This window comes from Hyaena hyaena, unplaced genomic scaffold, assembly GCF_003009895.1.
Source record: "Hyaena hyaena isolate Hyena2069 unplaced genomic scaffold, ASM300989v1 scaffold_1493, whole genome shotgun sequence".
NCBI lineage: Eukaryota > Metazoa > Chordata > Mammalia > Carnivora > Hyaenidae > Hyaena > Hyaena hyaena.
The window spans coordinates 19,507-35,659 of record NW_024082125.1 but is presented as its reverse complement, the minus strand read 5'-3'; the positions used below and the strand labels follow the sequence as shown (position 1 = coordinate 35,659).

Genomic DNA, 16,153 nt, shown 5'->3' with positions numbered 1-16,153 from the left:
GAATATATAGTTGGAAAATGACAAAGATAAATAGTACGAAGAATAGATGTATTAAATATTTGTAAGCAATTTCCTTAAAAGGAGCTCAGACCTCAGAGATGAGTAAAAAACTGCAATGGAATGTCCTATCCCAAACCCCTTATGGGGTTTGTAATTGAATATTCACAGAAATCAAAGAATTAGAGCTATTCTCATATGAAAGCAGAGAATGATTAAACCCCAGTGCATTTGCCCAAAAATCTCTGACATGGAAGTTTGGGCTCTATCTTAAGAAAGTAAACACATTTGTAATGTTTTTCTAAAAAAAAAATTAGGAATTGTGTTATTAAACTGGACTATTATTGTGTAAATTTTTTCACTGTTCTATTTTTAGGCATGACTTGTCCTTCTCCTGGTAAGTAATTTTTAAAATTTATTTATTTTTTGGGGGGGGGGGCAGAGGGGAGGAGAGAGAGAAACCCAAGCAGGCTCATGCTGTCAGTGCAGAGCCCATCAGGAAGATGGGCTCCCTCTCAAGAACTGTGAGGTCATGACCTGAGCTGAAATCAAGAGTCAGTTCCTTATCCGGGCACCCCTCCCCTGGTAAGTATTTTTAATTTCAGTTCTAGTGTTCTCAGATACTCTAAGACCCTTTCCTGCACTTTCTTTTTTTTTATTTATTGATATTTATAAAACTTTGAGACTTCTCTTTTGACCTAAAGTTTAGAAAGTGAAAAGTCCAATGGGGAAGGGTACAGGGTGCAGGGAAGGAGTAATATGTTTATTTCAGCAGTGTTCTGGGAATGGTTATTAGGCTTAGCAGCCAAAATCAGTACATTTTGTGATTATATATGGTCTGAAAGAAAAGGTGGAAAGAAATGAGCTTAAGGGAAAATCCGTATAACAATGTGGAAATAACATAAAAGCTGAACAACAGAGGTGATGTGGATCTCTACCTATTATCAGCTATGCAAAACTGTGTTAGAAATTAAGCTGTTTAATCTCTCTGTGGTCAGCTTCTTGCTCTATAACATTGGAGTAATAATAGTTCCAGATCCATAGGATTAAATCAGTTAAATGACAAGAAATAGTTGGAACAATGTCTGCCATATCGTCACTTATGATTACCATTAAAGCTCAGGAAAAAACAAGTACATTAGAGTACAGGAAGTGCATTAGAATTCAGGAAAAAACAATACTGAGATCTTTAGTGTCCTCAGAGGTAAATCCAACCACATTCACCTCCTTGTATTTTATTTTAGGAAAAGTTGTAAAATCTACAAGTGAGTTCATTTTTCTATTCTTTAATTCAAGAAAGAAATCTGGGTCAAGGAGAAAAATTTGGAATTTGTCAGCATACAAATGGTATTTAAACCCTTATGATCAAGATGAGAATATCTAGAAGGTTAGTGTAGGTAGAGAAGAGAGGAAGACTAAGCCCTGAAGCCTTCTAGCATAAAAATTGAGAACTGAAAGAGCAAACAGCAAAGGAGACCAGAAGAAGCAGCCAGTAAGCAAGAACGTGTGGTCTCTGCAGAGAGTGGTGTCCCAGAAGCCAAAGGAGAAAATGTTAAGGAAGGAGTGATTAACTCTACACTCACACTTTGTCTCTTCCATAGCCACAATCCTATTAATTCATAGGAAATTTTAAAACTCGCTGATAAAAATAAATAAATATAGCCAAACATTGCTTTGGCTTTTCTCTGCTCATCCATTGTATTAGGTATGAAAATTTAAAGGCTCTTCAAATATTAGGTATTGAAACATCTCATAGAATAATATGAGTCTTAATCTCCTATCTATCAAATCACACTATTTATTTATCTTAGAGACTGACATAGACACTATCAGTAATTTTAATTTCTGTTGCTCCAATTTGAGTGACTTATGATACCTAAGTACATAAGAAGATATCCATCTCTGAAAACCTCGTTTTTTTTTCATAATTCTTAAAATTCTTATTTTGCATTCTTAGTTACTCTCTCATTAATCAGAATTTTGGAAGCTATTGAAAGGAAAGCTGTAGGCTCTGATTAAAAGAATAAGTACATAACAACAAATACAAATCTTTGTTTTAAAATATGTTTGGAGTTAATTTGTCTTGACTGAGAAGGCATGAAGAGGTTATATTTGACCTGAGACCTAATCAAAGAACCAGTCATGCAAATACCATAGCGATAAACCATTCCAGGGAAAGGAAACAAGTTCAAAGACTTTAGAAAGGGAATTAAGTTGAGAAATGAAAGAAAGCCAACATTACCTTTTGTCCAGATCCTTAATACTTGGTATTATCCAAGTGCTACCACTGTTGAGTGTAAAAAAGATAATTTATACTTTCAACATTATTTACATTATTACTGGAGATGTTAAATGTTTCTGCATATATCTGTTTTTCTTTCATGAATTTTGTTATTTCATGTTATTTCTTTTTTCTATTGAGTTTCCTGACTCCTGCTGATTTGCAGGATTCATTGTAAAATCTAGTTAATAATCCTTTGGGATTTTTAGACACTGCAAATACCTTTTCTTGGTCTACCATGTGTCTTTGAAATTTATCTATGATCCTTTTATAAAATAAGTAATTAATTCATTTTTATTCAGTTGTTCACATGCAGTTTTGTGCTTTGAGAATATTAAAAAGTCCTTCCCTACCTTTAAGGTCATGAAGTATTTCCCAAAATTTCTTCCATTATTATTATAGTTTTGTCTTTGAAATTTAGGACCTGAATCTATTTGTCCGTATTTTTCCCACTGCACCATGCTGATTTCATTAAAGACATATTAAGCCATTACCAGGTCTCTGTCATAAACGAAGATCTCAATGATTCTGTAGAGACCTGTGATAAAAGAGAATGAGGAATATCACTTCCTCCTCAGTAATCCTGTCACACTTCTAATACAAATATAATTGTTAATGTGACAAGTCAACTGCTGAGTCCTTAAGAGCAGCAAAGCCTTGCTCTACTCACTGCGTATCTGTAGCATCTGCATATATTAATCATGGCAGACATGCAAAGGACACTTGATTTTTTTATTGCTTCTCTGTACACCTTAAAATGAGGTAGGACGTTGTGGAGTCTAAAAACCTAGACTTCAGTACCAGTTCTGTCACTTATTTGGTCTGTTACTGAGCTAGGATGATAATCCTCTTTTGCCTTAAAGAATGACAAAGCCAGTGTAAGAGAAAATGAATGAAATTGGAGTAAGAAGTGAATGAAAAAAGTCAAGGAAATAAAGTTTAAAGAAAGACATTTAGAGCTAGCATGGAACTCTGAGAAGGAGACAACATAAAGCAGAGAAGGGTTTGTTCTGGAACTAGGTTGCTTGATTTTCAAATTCTGGTGGGGTTTTGGCTGTGTGATTTTGGAGATAAAAAAAAGATGAGGGGTGCCTGGGTGGCTCAGTCAGTTAAGTGTCTAACTTCAGCTCAGGTCATGATCTCATAGTTTATGGGTTCAAGCCCCTCGTTGGGATCTGTGCTGACAGCTCAGAGCCTGGAACCTGCTTCAGATTCTGTGTCTCCTTCTCTCTCTGCCCCTTCCCACTCATGCTCTGTCTCTTTCTTTAAAAAAAAAAAAAAAAAGACATGATATGAGTAAGATAGGAGTACTCTGTGAATTAAAGAATTCTAAGAATAGTGCCAGGGGTATAGAAAGTGGTCAGTATAAATTAACTACTATTATCATTCATTATTCTATAAAGGAACTAAAAGCCCAGACAAATTTACTAAAAGAATTTAGATTTCTTCCAACAAAGATATTAACTTGTTTCTAGCTTATGTTAATTAATATAGTAGAAGCAAGAGTAAACTGGTTTTTTTATTTATCTCTACATTCTATAATATTTTAGAGTAAGGATTGTTTTTTCTCTCCTGAATGTACCAATATCCAACACTGGCAATATAAACTTCTTTCTTCTTTCTTCCCTCCAATACTAAGAATCTTTTAAGAAACCCAGAAAAAAAACAAAACAAAAAAATAACTACAAAAAATTTTTTAATGACAAATGTGATCAAACCACACACCTACATATCTTTTTCTGTTATGCCATTGTAGCAAGTGTGGAGGACTCTATATTATAATGAAGTAAGATACTGAAACTCAACCTGGAGAATTATATTAGATAAACATTTAGATGCATATGTTAGTATTTTATAAACTACCAAAGGAACCTCCAAAACCTTTTACATTTCTTTTTTTAAAATAGTTTTTATTTATTTTTGAAACAGAGAGAGACAGAGCATGAGCGGGAGAGAGGCAGAGAGAGAGGGAGACACAGAATCGGAAACAGGCTCCAGGATCTGAGCTGCCTGAACAGAATAGGTGCCCCTTACATTTCTTAATTAAAGCAATTTTGGGGGAATCAAGTACATGAAAGTTTTTTGCTTAATCAGCCTGTTACAAAATCCAGCTTTGCATATCTCAATATTCTTTTAAAAATCTGCACACTGTCTCCATTAATCACCATTTTTAGAGGTGATGGTCAGTTTGTGGGGAAACTTAAATGCAGTAATTAAGTGAACAAACAACCCAAAATAAAAATAATCTTCCCCCCAAAAGATAAATTGATATACTAGAGTTCAGATAAAAATAATGTACAAGAGGGGCACCTGGGTGGCTCAGTCGGTTAAGCATCCGACTTCAGCTCAGGACTTCAGCTCAGGTCTTCAGCTCAGATGTTCAGCTCAGGTCATGATCTCGCAGTTCATGGGTTCGAGCCCTGCGTCGGGCTCTGTGCTGACAGCTAGCTCAGAGCCTGGAGCCTGTTTCAGATTCTGTGTCTCCCTCTCTCTCTGACTCTCCCTTGCTCACATTCTCTCTCTCTCTCCCTCTCTCTCTCTCTCTCTCAGAAATAAATAAAACACTAAAAAATTTTTTAAAGAAATAATGCACAAAAACCCAATAAATCACACCTGTTAATGAATTTCATAAGTTAGTAGAAATGCTGTTCTAAATTTAGTTTAAATTCCTTCTCAAAAGCAGACAAAAACAATACTAACAAGTGGTATTCACAAGTATTAAGCAAAGAATATTCAACAAAGAGTCAAATTAATGAAAATATAGTATAATGAGAAGCAGGGAATTTCAATGGCAATGACTTCTTACAAGACCTCCAAATGTAACTCATCGCAACATATGTGCAATGTTTCAACCCACTGCAATGTTTGAAGAGATGAGGCTTAAATCAATTCCTATTTTAGGGCTCCTGGGCTCAATTCCAAAGTGGGGTGTTCCCCCACACTTAAATCAATTCTGACATTACCTACCCAAGGATCATATCAGATTTCACAGGTTAAGGGTTCAGTCCTAGGAGAGTGCTATCCCCACAACAGTCTCAAGCCTAGGCTGTTACCTGTGCTTCTGATCCACCAGCTACAGACAGCTACAGACTCACTGGTTACAATGACCTCCTCCTCCCATTTGATTAAGTTACTACATTGGCATATAGAACTCAGAGAAACACTGACAGACATTTACCAGTTGATTAAAGGATAAGATAAAAGATAAAAATCAAGGGGCTCTTGGATGGCTCAGTCAGTTAAGCGACCGACTTCGACTCAGGTCATGATCCCTCGGTTCATGGGTTTGAGCCCTGCGTCAGGTTCTGTGCTGACAGCTCAGAGCCTGGAGCCTGCTTCAGATTCTGTATCTCCCTCTCTCTCTGACCCTCCCCTGCTCACATTGTCTCTCTCTCTCAGAAATAAATAAAACATTTTAAAAATTTTTAAAAAAGATAAAAATCAACAACCAGATGAAAAAATACATAAAGCAAGGTCCTAAACAAAGGAGTTTATGTCCTTGTTCTTGTGGAGATTGGGGCCCAGCTTGGTAACACAAGGAAGCACACAAATCAGATGATCAAAGATAACATTCACTGTTGGTGATGCCAGACCAGCCAAGGCCCCAAGAGGGAGGGCCTTAGTCTCCTCACTAAGAGAGTTTTGGCTTTGCCCAAGAAAGAATTCAAGAGTAATCCATTTAGAGAAAGGGATCAAGATTTATTAAGTATAGAAGCAAAAAAAAAAGGAGCTACTTCATAGACAAAGTAGTAGTTTCTCCTCCCAGGTAAGGAAGAGGACCCCTCTTTGCTTCTAGCATAGGGTTTTATATGGGTTTCTTTTAATTAGCTAATCATACAGAGAAGGGGGTTGCTCTTTAACTTTGGGTTTATCACTTACTTTGGACAGTTAGTTTTTCCATGGTCTTAGGGTTGTAGAATTATCCATAGGGAGTGATTTCAAGAATGTCCAACCTATGTGGCTTTTACTACCAGAGAGAGTGGTGTCTTATAGATTTCCACGAGTCATATCTTGTGACTCTTTTTATGACCTGCTGACTTTTAGGTTAAGGATCAGCCTAAAATCCAAAATGGCTTTACTTTGGTCAACTTATCTCCCCTCCCTCTGGCCTCATTAGCAAGGTTATAAAAATAGATAGACAAATTTCAAAGGATAACACCAAGTTTACAAAATGACTAGATATCTTGACCAAGTAACCACACATTAGATAGGAGCCAAGAAAATGAATAAGGGAAAACAAAAAAATTTAAAAATAAGCTATAAATATAACTTCAGATATAGGAAAGAAGCCGTTGTTCACCTGTGGAGAAATAATTGGGCTGTTAATATAAGGTTTTAAATTACAATTAGTAATGTCAGCTTTTTCTCTCTAAATTAGAAGTCGTGGGACTAGACAATAAGTTATTTATCTGTTTCTCACTTTGTTAGGTCATTTAGCTCCAGGTGAAAGTGAGACTAGTTTTTTCAATGTTTTTTTTTAAATTTCTATACGCAAAAACTGATTTTCTTTTCAGCTGCTTTTCAAAATTCCAAATAACAAAACTCAACATGATGATAAAAAAAAAAAACTACCAGTTTAGAAAGTAAACAAAAAGGGGCGCCTGGGTGGCTTAGTCGGTTAAGCGTCCGACTTTCACTTAGGTCACGATCTCGCGGTTCGTGGGTTCGAGCCCCACGTCGGGCTCTGTGCTGACTGCCAGCTCAGAGCCTGGAGCCTGTTTCAGTCTGTGTCTCCCTCTTTCTCTGACCCTCCCCTGCTCACGCTCTCTCTCTCTCTCTCCTAGAAATAAATAAAACATTAAAAAAAAAGAAAGTAAACAAAAAGATTAGTAAAGACAAATACTGATGTTGCTAATACTTTAGTATTTGAATTATTGGAGGATTGTGAAATAAAAGTAACTAGAGAAGCAAAGTGGGGGAGCAGGAAACACGAACAGTGAAAAGAGATAGAAAGTAAAGCTGTCAGGTTTAAATGACTAGTGTTTTGCCAAATTGTGAAAGGTTTTCAAGTCCCACAGAGAACAGGGAAAAAGCTCCAATATCTATTTATGTCTTTGTGACAACCATTCTAGGCCAAGGAGAAATGGTGACCATTAAATGGAATGAGCCTCCCTCTGATAGAGACACAAGCATAAGCTTCTCACTTGGTGGAGAATCTCCAGAGGGATGCAACAGTGTTTAGTAGCTAGATCATGAACAACTAGGATGCCTTCCAGTTCCAGATAGAATATCTTTTTTTTTTTTTTTTTTTCCAAATAAAAGAATCCCTTCTCTGGGGTTAAAGCATCAAAGTAATTAATGCAGCAATTTTGATGGTTGTTGGGTACTATTTTAAAAGACACCTAGGGAAGGGCACCTGGATGGCCCAGTTAGTTAAGTATAGGACTTCCATTCAGGTCATGATCTCACTGGTTTATGAGTTCCAGCCCCGCATCTGTGGAACACAGCATCAGGGTCTCAGCTGACAGTGCAGAGGTTGCTTCAGATCCTCTGTCTCCCTCTCTCTGTGCCTCTCCCCTGCTCTCACATGCTCGCTCTCTCTCTCTCTCTCAAAAACAAGTATTTAAAATGTATTTAAAAGGCCCTGGAGAAATACAAATCAAAACCACACTAGATACCACCTCACGCCAGTCAGAGTGGCTAAAATGAGTAAATCAGGAGATTATAGATGCTGGCGAGGATGTAGAGAAATGAGCACCCTCCTCTACTACTGGTAGGAATGTAAGCTGATGCAGTCACTCTGGAAAACAGTGTGGATTTTCCTCAAAAATTAACAATAGAACTTCCCTATAACCCAGCAATAGCACTGCTAAGAATTTACAGGAGTGCTGATGCATAGGGGCACATGTGCCCCAAGGTTCATAGCAGCATTTTCAACAATAGCCAAATCATGGAAAGAGCCTAAATGCCCATCAATTGATGAATGGATCAAGAAGATGTGGTTTATCTATACCATGGAATACTACATGGCAATGAGAAAAAATGAAATCTGGCCATGTGTAGCAACTTGTATGGAACTTGAGGGTGTTATGCTAAATGAAATAAGCTAAGTGAAGTAAGGCAGAGAAAAACCGATACCGTATGTTTTTACTTATAAGTGGAACAAGAGAAACTTAACAGAGGACCATGGTGGAGGAGAAGGGGAAAAAAATAGTTGAGGGGAGGGAGGGAGGCAAAACATGAGACTCTTGAATACTCAGAACAAACTGAGGGCTGATAGGGATGGGGGAGAGGGGAAGGGGGATGATGGGCATGGAGGAGGGCACTTGTTGGGATGAGCACTGGGCGTTATATGGAAACCAACTTGACAATAAACTATAAAAGAAAAAAATTAAAATTAAAAATTAAAAGTCATTTGTATACATTCAAAAAAATAAAATAAATAAATAAAAATAAAAGGCCCCTGGAGAAATATTAACAATGGGTAAATGTATTGTACACACAAAAGACTGACAATTTTTTGCTTGTATTTGTATTTCAGCAAAATTAGCTCCACCCTTAAGTAAGTTTATTTTTTTGTAATTTTCATAATTACTGCAGTATTACAGACTTTTATTAAACTGTTTTCCTTTTCAGTACCATAAAAGCTAACATTTTACCAAATTGTTGATGATATACTTAAAATTTAATCTTACTGAATTAATTGAGGACTTTGTTAGATCAGCTCTCTTTCCAATGTCAAAAAAGATCCCCCCAGGGAAAAGGTCCAAACCACGAAATTTTGGGTAAGATGAATTGGAAGCAGGAAAAGGAAGCTAGCCAGAGAAATAAAGAGGCAAAAAGCAAGAAAGGAATCCTGAAAAGTAAACTGTGAAAGCAACCAAAAAACTCTAAATGTAGCACCCTAATGCCTTACTGTTAAAAAACTAGAGAGTAGGAGGAGTCAATTTTTGAACTGACCATTAATGGTATCTCCACCAGGATTTCCAAATTACTTAGTTCTCCTTGCAAAGAAATAAGAATTCAGGGAAAGTAATATACAGGAGGCAAAGGTAGTAGCAAGGTTGAAACCAAGTGAGTTCTGACAAGTTTCTAAAGTACTTCTTTCATTAGAATCTCAGAAAAAGGAAGAGGATGACTCTTTCATCTCAACTAATAGAAAGTTTAGTGTGCAGCAGAAGAATACAATCTCCTTCCCCTGAGGGCTATCAGTGATAACGTTCTACAAGTCACAAGGGAAAAAAAAGTAATATGCTTCTTTGTCTTTCTATTATACAAGAAGTTCCAGCATGCAGTAAACTGGTTTCAACTTCCAATTTCTGGTTTCTTTTATGTTTTCCAGTTACTAGAATGTTGGTTCCTCTCCCTGGCATTTTCAATTATAGATAAATTCATATTATTCAATCCCACTCTTTCTGTCACAGAATCTATTATTAAAGATTATGGGAAAATATAAACTATACTGAAAATAAAGAGGAACAAAAATAAATCAGTAACATATGTGAAGTCCACATCAAATAAAGAACAACACTGATGGTATACAAAAACTTAAAAGGTTAGGTAAATGAATTAGCAAGAAAAAATAAAAATTAAGATTACAAATATTTAATATTGATAATATCATTAACATTCCTGAACTTTGTGGTGTATATGGAAGGAATAAAAAAATAGAGATTTTATCTACCAAACCTCATCCTTCCCATTCAATGATAGACTCCAAAGGTGGCACCAAATCCCAGAAGTCCCAAACAACACAGAGGTCAACCATCTAGCCCTTGTCATTTTATGTGCCCAGGAGGGATTTTGCTAGCATTTCTACCAATAGACAGTTTTATTTTTATTTCCAGTTGTTAGCAGAATGCAACAATTTACACATTCTCCAATTGTAAGAGAAAGTGCCCCTCACCCCATATCTTTCACACATCTTATTGTTTAGTTGGATAGAAAGCCACTATAAACAATCTCATATTTTTTCCTTGGGGTTTGCATTTTCTTAAAAAAAAATCATCACCCAAAATCTTTAGGATGTAAAGCAGGTTGAAGTACAGGACTCTGGCAGTCAGAGTGAAAATAGCAGGTGCAGACACATTAATTTCTGCTTTTCTGATGGGTACTTCCTCCTTCTTGATTGTTTTAATTTATATTTCCTTGATTACTTCTGAGGTGAAGCACTTCTCTACATGTACTTATTAGCCACTCAAGCTTTAACTTTTACAATTAACCTAGTCACATCCTTTGCCCATTTTCCTATTACATTTCTGGAACCTTTCTTATTGATTTTCTGGCATTATATATATTCCAGGGATTCATTCTGTGTGACTTTAACACACTGAAAATATCTTCTCCTAATGAATCATATGTCCCTGAACTTTATCTAGAGTGAACTGTCTTGAACAAAAATTCTGAGGTCAAAGACATCAACTTTTCATAATACTATTTGTGATTGAAAGTTTTAAGGAGGTTTCAGGACCAAAAAGAGGTTACACCTTCTCTTCTCTTTGCTGCAGTTTCACCTTTCACATTCATGTCTTTATACCATATATTCATACTCTTTCCACTCCCCTATACCCTAAGGCATCTTTACATTGAACCAGGCTCTCCTACTGAAGAAGTGATCTTGAAAGATATCCTAACTGGGGTCCCCTTTAGTCTTCCACTAATACCTTGCTCCACCCTCTAATAAAATACTTACACATTTCTGTGATCATTTAACATAACTGCTAACTTCAACTTTATGACATTATCAAGTCCTTCAAGGGCAGGCTCACTCTCCTCTACTCTTTTCAGTACTAAGGATGGTGCCTGCACCTTGGCATATACTTAATAAACATTTGTGAAATGGAAGAGGCTTACCAATCTCACTTTTCCCACTACTAGAAAGCTTGAAGAGAAATAGAAACATGGGGGAAGCCTGAGACTGGAAAAAAACAAATTCTAATCCCAGATTTGGCATTAAACAGCCTTGAGAGACTCCTAGTGTATAATTCTGTGGCCTCGCAGAAGGACAAAAAGATTTATTTTAAAAATAAATATGAGGGGGAGAGTGTGACTTTTATTTAATTTTATTTCTTTATTTATTAATTTAATTTTAGAAAGAGAGAGTGTGTGTGTAGGTGGGGGCGAGGAGGGCAGATGGAGAGAGAGAGAGAGAGAGAGAGAATCTTAAGCAGGCTCCACACTCAGTAGGCAGTCTGACATGGATCTTGATCCCATAGCCCCAGGATCATGACCTGAACAAAAATCAAGAGTCAGAAACATTCAACCAACTGAGCCAACAGATGCCCCAAAAGTGTGACTTTTAAACATCTACAAAATATAGAGTTTCAAAAGAGAAAGACTTAAAGCTGCAATATTATAGCCCAGATAAGTGGGATGCAGGGAAGCAGCCCCTCATTGCTGGAAGGCAGGCTCTCAGTGATTTGGCTGCTTTAGCTCAAATTAATAGCTGTGTGACTTCAGGCAACTTACTTTGCTGGACCCAGTTTCTTATCAGTCAAATGGGAAGAATAATAGGATTGTTGTGAAGATTAAGTTGGCTACTGACTTAGAACAATACCTAGTGAATAGTAAGTGATCTATAAAATTAGCTATTATGATTTCATGCTCTACATCTGCTAAAGACCAGTATCATCAAAACCTTAAGTCTCCTCTCAGGCATGTGTTTCTGCCTTAACTTAGGAAAAGGTGAGAAAAGTTGGAATTAATCCTAAATTATATGGTTAGCTTTTGTTAATCCTGGCTCCTAAGATGTCCAGATTTGTATATATCCATGTTTTATTTCTCTTTTTTAGCCTTTCTCTCATGCTAAGATCTTTTGTTTTTGTAATTAGCAAGAAATTTTATTAATTACTAACATAAAAATAATGCATATACCCACGTGTAAAACAATATTTTTTTCCCTCTTTGGCTATGCCAGCAGGACTCCAGGCTGTGGGGCTCTAAGGAATTAGATATTAAAGCTCACCTTGAAAAACACAATAGGGAGACCATTAGTCAATCCACTACACTCTTCTATTTGTTTTTGTATTTTAAGAATCCCTAAGAAGCCTACAGTAAGTCATTTTCATGTATCTCAATCTGAATATTTCCAAGATAAGAGTATATGAAGATATGTATAATATCACTTTGCAAATCATATTATTACTTCCCATTTTATGTTACATATCTATTAATCAAAACTTTGTAGATTGTGAGAGTTTGCAAGAAAGTTTAAATACCTGGTTAACTAAAAGAAACACATCTGTGCAAAATAAAAATAAAACTTGCCTCACTGTCATAGGCTGGAATCTATAAAGAGAGCCCAATTTGAGACATAAGAAGTTTGGTTTTGTTTTTAAAATTGAAATGCTTAAACAACTTACCATTTTTCTAAAAGTTTTTCCACCTTCTTCCTGCACTAGATGGGAACATAAGGGCACCCAAAGGAATTTACCCACCTCTCCCAGGGTTTCAGTAGATGTCCTCCAGCAAAGGACACAAAGACCCATCAGCAAAATGGGTGAAGTAGTAAAATGAGCTTTCACTCTAGTCTCATTTTCTGTATTCTGAGGTATTTTCTGGGAAGTGAAAAACTAATAACTTTGATTTTAATCCAGGAAGCCTACCATAATATCTCTAGAAAGGCATCCATGTCCTAAACAAGTTACATTTTTTTGGTTATGTTTTCTTTGTATCTGAGAATATCCTGAAAACACCCATCCATGAGTATGTTCATTTTCTGAATTAAGCATACTGATTACTGGATGATATGAATTACAAGAAATTCTAATCAGCTAAATTTCTTATCAGACATAATTAAATCTTGAATCCAAAGTGAATAAAAGTGAAATGAGCAGGGAATCTAAAGGATAAGAATTTTTGCTAGACTCCTAAGTGCTTTTTACCCACAGAAAAAGGTAAAGAATATAAATTAAATGGTCCCCAAAAAGAAAATTCACTTTTTTTTTCCCACAAAAGTAAGAGCATGAAATAATTGTATTTGGGAGAAAAAAGTATGATACCTATGAGAAGCCGGATTCAGTCCATTTGGAATCTCAAATGTTGTCATTATGTCAACAAGGGACATATGGAGATTCACATAGTTAAAGAATATGAGCTCTGAAGTCACTTAAGAGAACCTTTCAAGAATGAACATTAAGCATCAAATAAATGCAATTTATAACTTCACTAATTTATGATTTAGTGCTTATTAAATGAGCAAGACTACGGGCACCTGGGTAGCTCTGTTAGTTGAACATCTGACTTCATCTCAGGTCATGATCTCAAGGTTCCTGAGTTTGAGCCCCACATCAGGCTCACTGCTGTCAGCACAGAGCCCACTTGGGATCCTCTGTCTCCTTCTCTCTCTGCCCTTCCCCTGCTCTTGCTCTCTCCAAATAAATAAATAAATAAACATTAAAAAAATAAATGAGCAAGACTAAAAATGTTGTAGGAATAGAAAAGAAACAAATATGTTTTTCTTCAACTAACTAACAAGACTTCAAAATGATTAGCCACTAGCTACTCACTGAACATGAACCAAGAAAATATTACAAAAGAAAAAAATTGTAGCAAGCTATTTGCAACTGGATGAGATGTTTTAAGCATAATTTAGGAAAAGTCCCAAATAAGAAACTATAGCTTGCCTGCTAATGTAATAAAATATTATACTTTTATAATAAATGGCAATTGTTTTCTATAAATTAAGATTTGCTGAATCAGCCAGTAAGTCGTCATTTGTTTGGCTTTTTTTTTTTAATTACTGAGTGCTTCAAGCTGAAAGAAGAATCAAAACCTACTACTTTGGCATTGTATTTTATGATTATGTTATGTAGAGACCGATCTAATTTTCATTGACTTTCATTCCAACTTCCAAGCATCCCCCATTGAATTTTTCCTAACAAGGAAAAAAAGTCTACTAATTCTTAAAGGGAGAAATGAAACACAAACTAAAAGCATTTTGGTAGTAGTCCACTTTTTAAATTCAAAATTGATGACACCTGGGAAAAAAAGAAAAATAAAAAGGAAATGAAAAAATAAATGCACTAAAATAGCAAACAACCAAGGTTAAATAAGCAGTGGTTTTCCAGTCTCTGGGAATTCTGAGAGGCTGGAAAGAAAACTTAATCAGTCACTGTGGTGTGTGTGTGTGTGTGTGTGTAGGAACAGTTAAATATATTTTAGGGACCCACTGAGACTTTGTTCCTCTAATATTCTTTCCTATCCCAGGACTGTTTATTTTATACCCTTAATAAAGAGCTTTCTTCTCTGGGTTCACAAGAACAAGATGATTGTAGTTTGTTTTTGTTTTGTTTTTAATTTTTATTTATTTCCGAAAGAGAGAGAAAGAGACAGCGTGAGCAGGGGAGGGTCAGAGAGAGAGAAGGAGACAGAATCCGAAGCTAGCTGTCAGCACAGAGTCTGATGCGGGGCTCGAACCCACGAACCGTGAGATCACGACCTGAGCCGAAGTCGGACGCTTAACCAACTGAGCCACACAGGTGCCCCAAGATGATTGTAGTTTTGGTATTTCTGGCCTGTCATTTCAAAAGATACCTCAAAGGAAAATGAACAAGTGTTTAAGTCCAATAATAGGCTAATGAAAAGGGCTAATGTTTACTTGTTTTGTATTTCAGGTAGAGCTGCACCAGCTCCCAGTAAGTTTTTGTCTTATTTATAACACCAGTATGTACTAAACTACTGCAGCATGCATAACATTTTTTTCATAGATTTTTAATTTTAAGAAGATCAAAAGTTAATTTAAAGTGATCAGTGATTAACTTATAACTGAAGCCGGCTAGTTTGTACAAAGAGAAACTTATTTTCGGAGAAATACAGTTATTTTTATATCAAGAGAACTGGTTTTTTGTATTTAAAAAAATTAAATGACCATACTAGGACAGAAAAAAATACCAACATTTTAAATGCAATGGACAAAGGGAAGGAAATTAGTCTTTGAATTAAAGGAGGGGGGAGGAAGAAGGAATTAAAGAAGGAAATAAACTTTACACACAGTACACAAAATGTCTGTAAAGACATTTGAGAGGGAGGTGAATACAAGTACAATCCATAGACGTATGTTTCTGCAAGAAAATCTAAAATGAAAGGTCATCATAGCTGGCTTTGAAGCTAGATGTTAAAACAACACAAAGAAATATTTTGGGTAGGCCTCTGATAGTAGGTCAAACCAATCTCCTTTATTTATTTTTGTTTTTCAGGAACCATTGAGAACATTTCCAGTAAGTTACATTTATGTGGATACAATCTGGAAAAATATGTGCCTAAAGATCTTTTGACAAATAAGTCTGGCCATGGCCATAATCCACTTCGCAAATTTTAATGTTGTTATTTCATTTCCTGTGTTCCTCTCATATTAGTGAGCTTTTTTTAGAGATTACTGACAATTTGCTGGAAAGCTTAAAAGCATGTAATATATGACTAAAGATCACAAAACAAGTAAAAATCCTTTCCAAAACAAAATATATAAGGAACCTATAAAAAAGGCAAAAATCCAGTTTTGGAAAAAAAGGAAAGAGTGATAGATACTACTGTAACATTATACCACCTTGCTAAAAGATTTGCCCTGAATATTTCTTTGCCCTGGATAAGAAAGATAAAATACAGAAGAGTCTGTCTCAACAGAGGTTCTTCAAACAGAATATTCAAATGTCCGGGATTAATCAGATATTAAAATGATCTTTCATTAAATACAAATAGTTTCAACTGTTTTGAAATTCACTTGGCTTTTTTTTTTTTGAGGCACCCTCTGAAAATTGCATAAGTAACAATTTTCTTCTGACTCAAAACATAGAGAAATTTCTTTATTGAATATATTTTCATATACTACACCTTATTTATGTCTTTATATTTGTTTTTTCTCCTTCCTCTCCTGTTTTACAGAACCTGTATCATCTATCAGTAAGTTCATTTTGAAATCCTAAAATTTATAGAGTGTAA

General features: G+C 35.7%; 1 long non-coding RNA gene across 1 annotated transcript in view; it reads left to right on the top strand.

Moving 5' to 3' along the window:
• LOC120225726 overlaps positions 1-15,435 on the top strand; it is a 46,636-nt gene extending 31,201 nt beyond the window's left edge. Inside the window, exons 3-5 of the long non-coding RNA XR_005526876.1 lie at positions 374-394; positions 14,833-14,853; positions 15,415-15,435. This is a non-coding gene — a long non-coding RNA (uncharacterized LOC120225726). The remainder of the gene's footprint in view (positions 1-373; positions 395-14,832; positions 14,854-15,414) is intronic.
• The last annotated feature ends 718 nt before the right edge of the window (positions 15,436-16,153 follow it).